At 37.4% G+C, this 13,102-nt stretch overlaps 1 long non-coding RNA gene across 1 annotated transcript in view; it reads right to left on the bottom strand.

The window, feature by feature from the left end:
* Positions 1-219: 219 nt before the first annotated feature.
* LOC127034409 (uncharacterized) overlaps positions 220-13,102 on the bottom strand; it is a 31,744-nt gene continuing 18,861 nt past the window's right edge. The window contains exons 4-5 of the long non-coding RNA XR_007769386.1: positions 1,703-1,797; positions 220-460 (exon numbers count right to left, since the gene is read on the bottom strand). This is a non-coding gene — a long non-coding RNA (uncharacterized LOC127034409). The remainder of the gene's footprint in view (positions 461-1,702; positions 1,798-13,102) is intronic.

Here is a 13,102-nt window from a genome sequence, read left to right as displayed (position 1 = left end):
GCTGTGACTCTGTTGTTGACTGATTCTTGATCTGGCCAGGAAATCAGCCTAGATTCACCTCCCTATCGCACATTTGTCATCAGGTTGTTAGCCCCAAAGAAAACTTACGAAGATAAGGTAAACTTAAAATAAAAGCTTTATTTATAACACAACAGTTAAAACAGTAATAAAGGGATAAACACTAAGGACTTCCAAACTATAACTATAGAGGACCAAATACAAACCCAGCTACAGCTGTAAAAACCTTAAAGCCCTGACCCAGACAGGACAGGTAATCAGAGGAGAGATGGCTCTTTAACATATCTTGCAGCTTGGTTATAGACATCCACTGACATGACAGGATGAAGCACCAGATGCAGGCAGTGACAGCAGGCTCCTGTGGATGGGACTTCCAAACAGGTAAGCTCACAACTTTGTTCTTCTCTTCACAGGTCTTCCTCCCTGCGCCGTCGTGTGCGAACTGAAACCACATGGTGGCAGATGGACAGCTATCCTCACATGCAGGTATGTACCCTACCCCAGCAACCCTTAGTGTGGTACCTGTCTGCCTCTCAGATAGACAGCCCTGTATGACTGGAGGGCTGGACTTTTTACTGCCCTGTTACTAGGCAGATTACCAGTCACATGGCCTGCCTCTTTTCCTGCCTTTAGCAAAAAGAGCACCAAAGGGTGGGGAAAAAGGGCACCAAACATGGATTCCCAACAACAACTAAGGGAAATCCAAGATGGCTATGTGGGGATAACTGTAAAAACTGAATAATAAAGAGAGTTCCCTTACACTGTGACATAACCCAGGGCATAGGCACCAACTCCGTGGGTGCTCTGGGGCTGGAGCACTCACAGAAAAAAAGTGGTAGGTGTTCAGCACCAACTGGCATCTCTCCCCCACCCCCTCTCTAGCTTACCTCCATCTCCTCTGCAAGCGCACTGCTGTATTCTGCTTCTCCTCCCGCCCAGCACTTGCACTGTGAAACAGCTGATTTGTGGAGGAGGGAGGAGCGTGCTGGGGGAAGAGGTGGGGCCTTGGCTGGGATTTGGAGAAGGGATCCAATAGGGGCAGAGAGGGGGTAGAGTGAGGGTGGGGACTTTGGGGAAGAGGTTGGAATGGGGGCAGGGCCAGGGGCAGGGAAAGGGTGGAGTTGGGGCGGGGGCACCCACCGGCACTGGAGAAAGTTGGTGTCTATGACCCAGGGTACAATTTCATTTAATGGACAGCTGTGTTCCCTCAATTCCCCAATCTTGGGGGCTTTTACACTGTTTTGCTGTGAGAGCAACCATATCTTGTCTGCTCACATACAGTATGTAAATCACTTCCAGCTATATTGTATGAGTGATATAGCCAGCCACTCATGAGTTACACTACAGAGCAACACCTGCAAACTCCCAGTCCCAGACTTTCCCTCAGAAATGTACATCTTGGACATCCTGCTGGACAATACAAGCTCAAATAAAGTCTGTCATTTATTAATGGAAAATGATATCCACAAATCTTGTTATCCCCAATGGAGTTTCCCCAAACACTTCAGTCCAAACACACTGGTCTAGATAAAACAACAAAACACACGTATTAACTAAAGGAAGATAGATTTTAAGTGACTACATGTAATGAAGCATCTGAGTCAGAACTGGTTACAAAGAAATAAGCCACAACTAACACCTAACTTAGCTTGTTAAGTGAATACAAAGCAAAGGCATCTCTCACCACATATTCCAGTAGTCTGACTAGCTGAACCTCTTTCAGTCTGGATTTCCCAACACTCCAATGCTGCTTTCTTTGTTCTTCAGGGGCTGATGATTCTGTGGGTAGAAAGCAAGGGAGAGATGATTTGGGGCATCTGCCAATCTCCCTTTATAGCCCTTTCTTTTGTACAAGAATCATCTCCAGCTGATATTCAGGACACAAAGCTGGTGTGGCCAGCAACCTTAAGCTGCCCCTTTGCCAGAATGTAGATCTTTTGCCCACAACCTGTCTCCTATGGAAGAGTGACCACTTAATCAAGTGATGGTCCCTTTGATCCCATTGACATCTGGCTGAGGCATTGACTAGCTTTTAGTCTCTGGAGAATTTGTTCGTGACTGCCTCCAAAACATGTTGGAACATGTCCCAGTAATATCACACAGTGGAATCTTACATACAATGTTGCCACATGTATTTTACCAGGACAATAATAATCAGCAAATCATGAGTTTTCAATGATACCTTACACAATATGCTTTGTACAAAATTTAACATACTCAATGTAGGAGGGGGCGAAGATAGGGGTACAGACAGTCACAGAACTGTATTATTGTTTGAGAAGACAGATCAGTGTCTGTTGCTATTGTATTTGAAATCCTCTACAATAACAAGATCACCAGTTTCCCCAGATTGAGAATCTTATGGAAAATACTTCTTGTGGGCTGGTTAACCATAATAATAATAAATAACCAAACCCACAAATCTCTGAACTTGGGGTAAATCAGGATCTGGATTTTGCCTTGTCTCTCCTGTGTGAGCTATACATTAAGGAATGTTGTCTTCAGATCTTCAATGACCCAGAATACTGGTGAAACACAGAAAAAAGCTGGGTGAGTGTTCTCCCTGGAGTGTTCTATAAGAATGAAACAAATGGACCCTCATACAATATCTGAGCCACAAACAGAAATGGGAAAGAATACTGAAGAAATAGTAACTCTCCTGGATGTGGCAGAAAACCCATAGAGACTGTACAAATGTGAATCCATGCTGATGATAACATGCCAACTGCTAAGATGATGACAGCTGCAGAAATTGTGGCTGCAGTAATGGAAAATAACTGAGGCAGTAAACCTCAAGAAACCCAGAACGATAAAGAGAACAACAGAAGAAAAATACACCCAAAATGATTGAGATGATTAGCAGTCTGGAACTTGTTATGTACCGGGTTATGAATGCAAGCTCTAGACTACAGAAGAGACCTGATTTTACTGTACTCATTTTAGGAGGGGAGGGGGATGGAGCAGGAATCTAATGTGACTTTAAAATTATGAAATATTTTGCCTGACAGAACAATTATATTCTAAATTTTAAACTAAAGAATTGCCAGAAAATTGTATTAAGATGGCAATGACATTGAATAAACGTTATAATGGGACAGTTCCCAAAGACTTCAGTCACGTTTGGGTCACACTGTGCAAGATAATGTGCAAACACGTAAGGTGGCACACACTGCCTTGGAGAGCTCACAAACTAAAGAGAAAAAGAAAACAAACAAAGGAGGGGAAGCATTCAGGCAAATCAATCTGGATGATGATGGGTACATGGCTAGTTAGTACCATTTCTTCTTTCTCATTTATAGCACAACTGCTCTGTTCCACATAGGTACAGGCCTTGGGAGAGAGGAACTAGATGGTTTTATCAGGACACAGTAACAGATGACAATGACAATCAGTTAATCAGTTTCACCCATTGTTGTGTCCCATCATTAGAGAAAACTACTGGAGCCCACCACCATTCTCCATCCCTGCTACCACTGAAAATCTCTGGGCAGGAAAACAATTAACTGTGTACATATCTCAGTGTTTACTGTGTACACATCTAGAAATGCAGTGATGAGAGGAGCAATTCTTGATGATTGGCCTATGTTTAATGATCACATTTTTATTTGATCCTCATTGTGTGAAGATTAGTTATCACACACAGAGTCCCTAATTAATTAAAAATATATATAAACAAAACATCAGGTTTCATACTGTTACCCATTACTGAAGGGAGGATATGGAATTTCCTCTAGTTACAGCCTCTGCAGAAGAGTGTTGCTGTAAGAAAAATGTGTTTTGGAGAGAGAGGGAGAAAGGTAGGAGGAAGGTGCCCTCAACAAGGTATGGATAGTTCAAATAAATTTTAGATATACATATGAGACAAATTCCATATATACCACTGAGTCTAATGTCTGAAAACCAGGGATTAATTTGCTCCCTGAACTTCTGGGTAATCTTTTGAACTGAAATCCCAAATGTAATGAGGTTCATCAGTCACTAAGGACTGTGTGTTAAATGGAACAAAATCATTAGAACACTGAACAAAAGAGGACTTGAAATTTACTGTGGAAAAATCATTGAAACCATCAACTCAATCAATTATCTCAAAGCACAGCAGCAGTTCAAAAGGCAAAAAGGATGCTGGATTGTATTAGAAGACTCAGAAGAGGGATAGAGTACAAAATCAGAGGTGATGTTTGCCATATAAACCCTTTGTTAGACTTCATCTGAAAAACTAGGTATAGCGCTGGGGTCACCATAGCAAAGGATGGATATTTTGCCACCTCAGGCAGTAACTTCTTTTTTTTACAATAATTATTGAGTATGTTCAGGGGAAGGTTTGGTTCTTCTTTTATTACGAGGAAGATTTAATTTCTCTTATCTCAGTTTGTCAATAGGCATAATGTATAAATTGTAGTATGCACATACATTTTACATAATTTCCCTCTCACTTTAGATTGGAAATGGAATAGGGATCTGTTGATAGGATCCAGGACAGCTTAAGCTAGGGATAAGGTTCAAGGCTGGACCATGATTTGATTTCTGGACTCAACAGTGCAATAATTTTGCAAGACACTTTTCTCCAAGGAGTTTCTAAATTACCCATCATTGTTTTATCTAAGTACTTCTTACAAGATTTCTGCTCCAAATGGTGGATATTTTGGAAATCAATTGATCTTGCAATATTTCAGCCAACTTGAATGTTAGAGATACTTTAAATATCAGCCATTCTTATGAGATTTCTGCCATCTGATGAGATTTCACTTTTACCCAAATAGAAGAGGTTTGGAATCAGAGCCAGAACTATAGATGCAGGTTCAGATCAAAGGATGTAGGTGTGTGTAACTAAGTAGTCTTGGTTTTGTCTGTACTACACCTTTATATTCCTAGAATCTCGACATGTCTGCAGAGACAGCAGCCATTTTGTCCTCAGAGTTATTGTAGCTTGCTGCAGTAGAGACTATCCAACTGTGCTCTCTCATGGAGAAGGTACTTTTGGGTTTTTTTGCTATTTTCTTAAATCTGAAAAAGTAATTGAAGATTGAAAGTATGTCTTGCTCTTTGGGTATGGAAAACATAACAGGGAGAAAATGAAAAGAAGGAAGAAAGAGGAGAGTTTCAATTTAGTCTAAGCCACAAGAAAAGGCTTAGTCCAATTTTCTGATCCTCTTTGCCCATCCGTGGTCATGATAATTTCCACATCACACCTGGGGTTAATCTCCCTCATCCACTGAAGATGACAAGCATGCAGCATCTTTGGTCTGATGCATAACATATAAGGTGTAAAATATTACACACAATAATTCACACCTAGTCATATCCTATAGCTAGGGGGGGAATAATATTTAACTACTTCATCTTAAATTGCCAGATGCATTAGAAGGTTAAATTAAAATGCAATTAAAAATATCATCCTAGTAATGATGTGGGATTCTTAATGTGGAATGTAAAATCGATGGCAAAGTCAATTTATTTCAGAAGGAAAAAAAATCTCTTTTCTTTTCTAGCAATCCTATTACATTATACTTCAGTGCATTGCTAAACATTGCTCTTACCTTCTACTTTAATAGTGGCAAACTCAGGGGTCTGACATGAAATAGGCTATTTCATCTGAGATAGTTTAAGCTGGCCTAAGGAGTGACAAGAGAATATAGCAAGCAGTCAGTGCTAATGACAGCATACCATTTTTATGGACTAAAGGTCGAGCAATGAATTTCAATTATAGAGTGTCAGGATGCCCAAATGTAGGTACCTGATAACAAGCCTGAAGCTCCAAGCTTCTGCAGATTTCTTCTTTAGAATTTCAATAAAGCTCTTAGCCTTTAGCACAGACTTTTTTTTTTTTAACCAGAAGCCAATAGATGTAATCTTTTATAAGAAACTCCATCTTTGCTTCCCTTCAGCAAGAATGGTGTAGTAGCTAAATGAAGCATGCCTTTAAAATGTTATAGCCATGCAATTTTTTTGAACTTGTTTTTATGTTTGTCCCACCCCAACATCTGTATTTGTTTCTTAATCTGGCCATTTTAGAAAACTGTGTTTTTAAATTGAAATCTTTAAATAACCAACTTGCTAAGATATATCTAATTAACTTTGTCAGACAAAGAGGAGAATGTCTCTCTCTCTTTCTTTTAGCAGAAAGTTGAAACCATCTTTATACAATTAGGGGTAAATTACAAACAAGCCAAGCATTTCTAAATGCATTGTTGTAGGTTGGGCAAAATGTCATTAAGGCTGGTTGGTGTAACTGCTGCCCTCCCTTTAAGATAGCTGTAAGAAACAATTAAGCTCCTTCATAGTAGCCCCCACTTAAAACAAAGGCATATGTGACTCTGCCCAGCATGGAAGGCTTTAATGGGCATTATTTTGCTGGGGATGGGAGGCTGGAGAAGCACACAAGAGCAGACTCACAAAGCAGCACACAGGAACATACTGAGAAGAGAGCTACAGTCACATCCTGAACAAGCACTGAGTCCATGGTACTGAAAGAGGACTGGGTCTGTGAGCAAGGAAACTATCTCCTGTTTGATTCCTCTTATGTTCAGGGAAACAGGAGTTTGTACATTCTCTGTAAATAAACAAAGGTACCTGACTCCATCATCAGTTCTTCCCCCTAAGTGGAACAACCTGCAAGACTCCAACTTTATGGCTAGCTGCTCAACTCAAAAGGGATTAACAGTATATTTAGTACACTCACAAGCAGAGACAAAAATAGCAAAGTCATTTGCAAAGAAGAGTCAGGCCCTGATCCTGCACAAAATTATGCATGTGCTTAACTTATATTCTCTACACCCATTTCTCCAAGAGTGGAAATCCAGAATGGGTTTATTATTGTGTTTTCTCATTCATTCATTTTGTTATTAAGATTTTATTTTTATGAAAGTCACCCATCCAGTAAAAAGCCCCACACTTACTAGGTTTAATATTATGTTGCAAACATTTGGATGCAAAAAAAAGACACTCTCACCAGATCATTCATAAGAAATATTGCCTTTCCCCATCTGGCAAAAACATGAGTAGCCAAAAGGGGTTTATCATGGAGAACACAGAGCTAACCAAAAATGGGTCTACATTTTTGTGAAAAGGTTAACAAAAGTTCTACCCTCTCTTTTTGGGGGGAGGTGGGGGTAGGGGTCCAAATGTCAATGGAACACTTCATCACTTCAGTGTTTCCAACTCTAAATTTTTTTCACCATCTCTACTGTAAAAATACATTTGGGGCTTTGTCAGACAAATGGAGGAAGGAAATTTCTGACCTGAAGGCCCTCCACTGAAAGATACCATTACAGTAGCCCTCAGTAGTTCAGAGTGTTACCTGTCCTCTTCATTCTTCTATGGCCACTTCATATAGAATAGAAGGTGAGCCACAATCAGGCCTAGAATAATATTTACCTGAAGTGATACAGTTGGGGCTTTCTTATCTTGGTGAACTCTACCTCCTGAACATTTCATCTTGTGTGTTTCAGTGTGCTCTCTTGACAGAATCTCTTACAGTATTTGACTGAAACATACTGTGCCAGATCATCCATCCATAAAGCATGGGACCTGTGCAATCTCCTTCCGACAGCTATTAAGACTGCTGAAGTACCATATGTTCTTAGAAATAAAAGTGAAATCTCTGTTATTTCTAGAGGCCAGCAGATGCAACGGTCCTGACAGATTTAGCAACAGAGCTCGTTATAAGATTCTGAGGACAAGACTTAAATGCTCTCATGAATGGGCCTTTATAAATGTTTTGCATTGCATTTGCCTTGATCTCACGCAAGAAGAGGATGAAAAGTTAGGAACATTGTGCCATGAATAATTATTAGCTGTTCTTAGTTACTGCTTTTTGCTCTTTTTAGTTACTGTTTTTAGTAATTTTAATTTCTCATTAATGTTTTCTCAATTTCTCTTTATTTTATGTCCCTTAGAAACTGTTTTCTTCCTGCATTTCCATATCCTGTATCTAAAGAAGTGATTTTCAACCTGGGGTCCACAGACTATGTCAATGTGACTATGAAAAAGTTCCAGATCCCAGAATAGACATTTCATATTTCTGATCAATTAAAAGTATGTGGATACTCTCACCTCAGATCAAAATCAGGAACCGTTGTCATTACCATAGAAGCCCACAATTTAGTGCCCTTTCTCATGCTGCATTAAATATCATGCTGAATATGTACAAAATTTATAGTTGAGTACTGTTTAGTCATTTTTCAGCATAAGACTTCTATGGTAGGGGTCTGTGGATTACAAGTTGAATTTCCGAAGGGGTCCACACCTCCATTTGAAATTTTTTATGGGTCCGCAAATAAAAAAAAGTATTAAAACTACTGATATAAAGTGAACTTGTGTGAATAATGGATTTTTCAAGTCATTGAAAATTTCCCCAGATTAATAAATAAATATTATTTTGGTGATGAAATGAAATAAAACTTTTCAGAATTTTGCAGCAAATCAAAAAGCTAAAAAAAATATTTTGGGTAGAACAAAACATTTTGCTTTGGCAAAATCTAAACATTATTGTTTGATTGTTTTTAAATAAAACAGGAAACTTTGAAACAAAAAGTTGTTTTGAAAGCAAAGACAAAACATTTCATTCCAAAAATGTTGAAAAAAAGTTTTGATTTTTTTTCATTTTTTAAAAACCAAAATATACTAAATCTCTCGGGAGGGGATTGCACAAGTCCCATGATTTATGGCAAAACTACAGCAATTCATTAAATGTTTTGGTGTCTCAGAATCTGCATTTTTCACAAGAAGTTGTGTATGAATTGTATGCATTGTCCTAATTAACGCTACAAAGTAATTTTCCCTCTCTTAATATTCCCCCCTTCTTGTCAACTGTTCAGAATAGGCCATTTCCACCTTAATTTAATTGGTTTCATTAGCACTGATGCCCCAGTTGGTAAGGCGACTCCCATCTTTTCATGTGCTGTGATATATATACTGCTTACTGTATTTTTCACACCATGCATCTGATGAAGTGGGTTTTAGCCTGCAAAAGCTTATGCCCAAATACATTTGTTAGTTTCTAAGGTGCCAAAAGGACTCCTCATTGTTTTTGTATGAAAAATATCTTCCAACCCTACAGCTCATTCTCTCAGAGTGTAAATATTGTCTCAGGATTGAGTAGAGCTAGTAGGAGCAACTTTAATGGAACCATATTCTGTGGGAATCTGCAGTTCCATCAATATCACCAGAATTGTGTTTCAGAAAAAGTTTCAGCAAACTTGAAATGTTCCATTTTTACATTTTTGAAACAAAAATTTTCACTGTTTTTTGTTCTGAACAAACTTTGCTTAGAATATTTTAAAAGTTTATATACAAAATAAATAAGTGAAATAAGAATTTTCCTTTGCAGAGTATTTCAAAATTTTTGGTTTTCACTCAAATTCAGACGCGCAAACTCTAATTCTTCTAAATGTAAATTAGAAGTAAGGCTAATGAAGACTAAGTCCAGTATAAAACTTATGTACGTGAGAACGCAATCAGACCCTCAAGCGCTTGGATAGTATAAAACAATTCAAACAAAGCATGAACATATTTCATCAAATATTTCATTTAGATTTCTTTTCTTTTTTAAAAATTTACAGTTAAATGAGTTTTAAGAGTGAAATACCCTTTAAAGAGAGACTTCTGCTGATCCAACTTACAGTGGGAGTTGTGAAAGGGTTTTGGCCTTATATATACTGTTCTAGTCTTCATGAATACTAAACTAAATTTTATATTTCCAAGTAATAAGAAAAATAGATTGAACAGACTGGAAGCAGTGTTGATGGTAAATGTGACCAGAGCTTCAGGCTAAGCCTATTTCACATGCAAAATAATTTAAGGCACTTAATGTAAAAATAAATAAATAAATAAATAAAAAATCCATTTTGCTTAGCCCAGCAGTATGAAACTTCAGAGGGCAAGTACTTCTCACCAGGAGCAAACCGACTTGAATTGTATTTAAAAACTCATTTTGGAATTACATTTAGTATCTAGGCAAACAGTTAGTTTAGTGCAAGCCATTTTGCAGAAAGTAAAATAATTTGTGACAGCAAGAATCCAATGTAACATTGTAACCAGTTGATCTGAGAATATGGGAATGTCCTGTATAATTTTTTTTTTAATAGTTGAGCGTTAATCAATTATGCAAGAAAAAAATACGAGTCTTGCCCACCTTAGGAGACAGAATCTACATAATACTGCCGGAGCTGAGAGAAAATGCTTTCTACTCATGGCAAATAAATGAATTTTAATGAGATGAAAGTCATCATATATGCCACAAATCAGCAACTGCAGGCTGGAACAAAGTACACTTGCCTTAATAGAAAGAGATACTATGCTATGAAATTCCTGACAACAAAGAATCGTTCAATAATATCAGGTCTAGCTACCTTGAACCACATAATAAGAACAGAGGAATGTTACAATTGTGAAGGGGATTAAATGTTACAAAGTGAAGAAGATTAAATTCATACATATCTCTATTATAAGTATCATTATAAAGTTATTTTCTCATGGGACATTTGATTAAAATGAGGTGGGCTTGGGTTGAAAAATTCTCATCCAGATGCTGTTCATCTTCCTCCACACCAGATCTTTGGGGTATCTGGATCATGAGCTTTGGTTCTGAGCACATTTCTTATTCTAATGGATAAGTGTGGAGGCTCCAAACCGAATACGGTTATAGTGGTGCATAATAATATCTGATTTTGCAACTACAAAAATTCAGTGTCAGTTTAATGACTAGGTTTCTATTTAATTTTCCAGTATAAGAAATAGAAAGTCTCTACTCATTTAGATTAGGAAAAATATTTCTCATTATTCAATAAAGTCCCTTACTGTGAATATGAGTGTACAATTATATAGAGTACAATGTCTTTTTCTTATTAAGTTCAGGGTCAGGTCAATTGAATTGGTGGTAAAGTGATGAATGTCTTAACCTAACATACCCTGTTTTGGGTAATTAGGGACCTAACTTCATTCTGTTAAGTACAATATATGCTCTACTTACACCATAGTGAAGCATAGTGTAATTGTATCTTTGTAATTATTTTTTAGGTTCAGTAGTCAGCACAAACAGTTAATTTTTCTTAGAGTTATTTTTACAATGTGCAGTTAGCATGAACAGGTCTAATATTAGAAAATATTTCTAACAACATTGAAATTTGCCAGTTTAAGTTTGCAAAACTCAATCATCTGCATGTGGTTCACATGATTTTGTGCAAAGGAGTTCATCTTCTGGATGTTTGTGAAAGACTGAAAAGCCACTTTGGCACTTTGAAGGAGGTGTGATTCTGAGGGAGCAGGGTACTGCACACGTGGCCTCATATGTAAAGTAGAGAACTGAAAATCAGGAGGTCCCAAGTTCTAGTTAATCCTTGCTAAGTCAAGGTGTTAAACACCATGAAGGAGTGGGGTCATTACTTGGCAAATACATAATAATTACCCCCTAGTTTACTGATCTAGAAAATGGAGGCTCCAAGAAGTGAAGTGGCACGCCAAGGATATAGGGCAAGTCAATAGCAGAACCATCATTTAGTTTCCTAGTCCTTCAGCATGCCTAATCCCCTAAATGTGCCTTGAAAATAAGTCCACTGAACAATGCTGTATCCTTGGAAAATTATGACTTGAATTATACTGTATAACCCCATTGTCCTCAATAAGTGTTCTCAGTCACATCTAGATCTATGTAACCCTACAATTGTCAAACCCTGCCAAAGTTGAGAGTTTTGCAGGACTGACAGTAGCAAAGTGACCTCTCCATCCTTTGTCTGGCTTGTCAGAGAAGGTGCTGCATCCTTTCAGGGGCTATAGAGCCAGAGAGGCAGTTCTAATGGGGACATTGATCCATCTCCAAGCCATCACAGGTGCTTATCTGATGCCTGCAAATGTTGATCTTACTAAATGAATATTTACCTAGTATAGCTGGGTAGGAAGCCCTTGTGATAATTCATACAATTCAATTTTTAAAAAGAGTGAAAATAGCATGCATGGCTGAATAATTGTTCCACACAATTATTAATTAAGATCCAATAGCTCTTGAGGAACATTAAGCTTGAAACATAGTCTACTCTGCATTCCAAAGGCAGCATTTCTGATTGTTCAAAAAAATTTGCACACAGTTAGAAGTTCATGTTATTGGATGAATAAATAATATGGTGAGAGCCCTGAAAAGAACAATTTGAATAACAAACAAGAAATGTATGGGCATTTCAAATGATTTATTTATAGTGCTAACATTTTAAGTTAGATACCTAGATACCCATAATTATTATATAAATTCTAGCCGAATATTTTAACTCTTCATTTAATATGTTGTACATTTTTAACTGTACACCAGTTCCTCAAATAAAATGATGAAAAAATATGCAGCTCAATGAAGCAGGTTTATAGGACTGTAATCTAAAAATATTAGAATATTAAGCAATCATTTCATGCTGTTTCTCAGCACATGGATGCAGCAAAATTAAACAATTTGAATGTTGTAGAATGGTATCAAAAATAAAAATCAAACTTCGGTTGCTTTAATCCGTCTATAATGCTCCTACAGCACTAAATTCAGAACCATAAATAACTATAATTTGAATCTTTTATAAATTGACTCATATTCCAGTGTGCAGTTAGTCTAAAGCCAATAGGACTCTTCTGCATTTGCAAAGGTTATGTTACTAGATGATATGTATTCTTATACATTCTATTGCTTTGCATGCTAACAAGTTTCTAAATGACAGATACAAAGGGTTGTATTGTATGAGCTCTCCTGTGTTTCACTTTGATTTGGGGACTGACAAGACCTACCCATGTGACTGCATATTGTGGTGATTTGCATTAGTGGCAATTTTGCTTATGTTATTTATAGTAAAACAGAAAAAGTATATACTTAGTAAAAAGAATGCAGAAAATCAATACTGTCAAAGTTAAAAGAACATTAGAATCTGACCAGTGAAGCAATTTACAAACACCATATTTGGCTTAATCCTCATTTACATTAAGGTTACTTTATACCTTTAGCCCACACTTTTAAGCATATTTATACAGCCAGACTGGTGTCAAGTGGCCTTAGTGAAAAGAGAGTCATGCCCATTGTTATTAATTATCTGTATTTGAGTATCACCTACCAGCCCTG

This window comes from Gopherus flavomarginatus, chromosome 14 (assembly GCF_025201925.1).
Source record: "Gopherus flavomarginatus isolate rGopFla2 chromosome 14, rGopFla2.mat.asm, whole genome shotgun sequence".
NCBI lineage: Eukaryota > Metazoa > Chordata > Testudines > Testudinidae > Gopherus > Gopherus flavomarginatus.
Note: the sequence above shows the minus strand (reverse complement) of the source record. Positions and strands in the feature narration are given on the sequence as shown.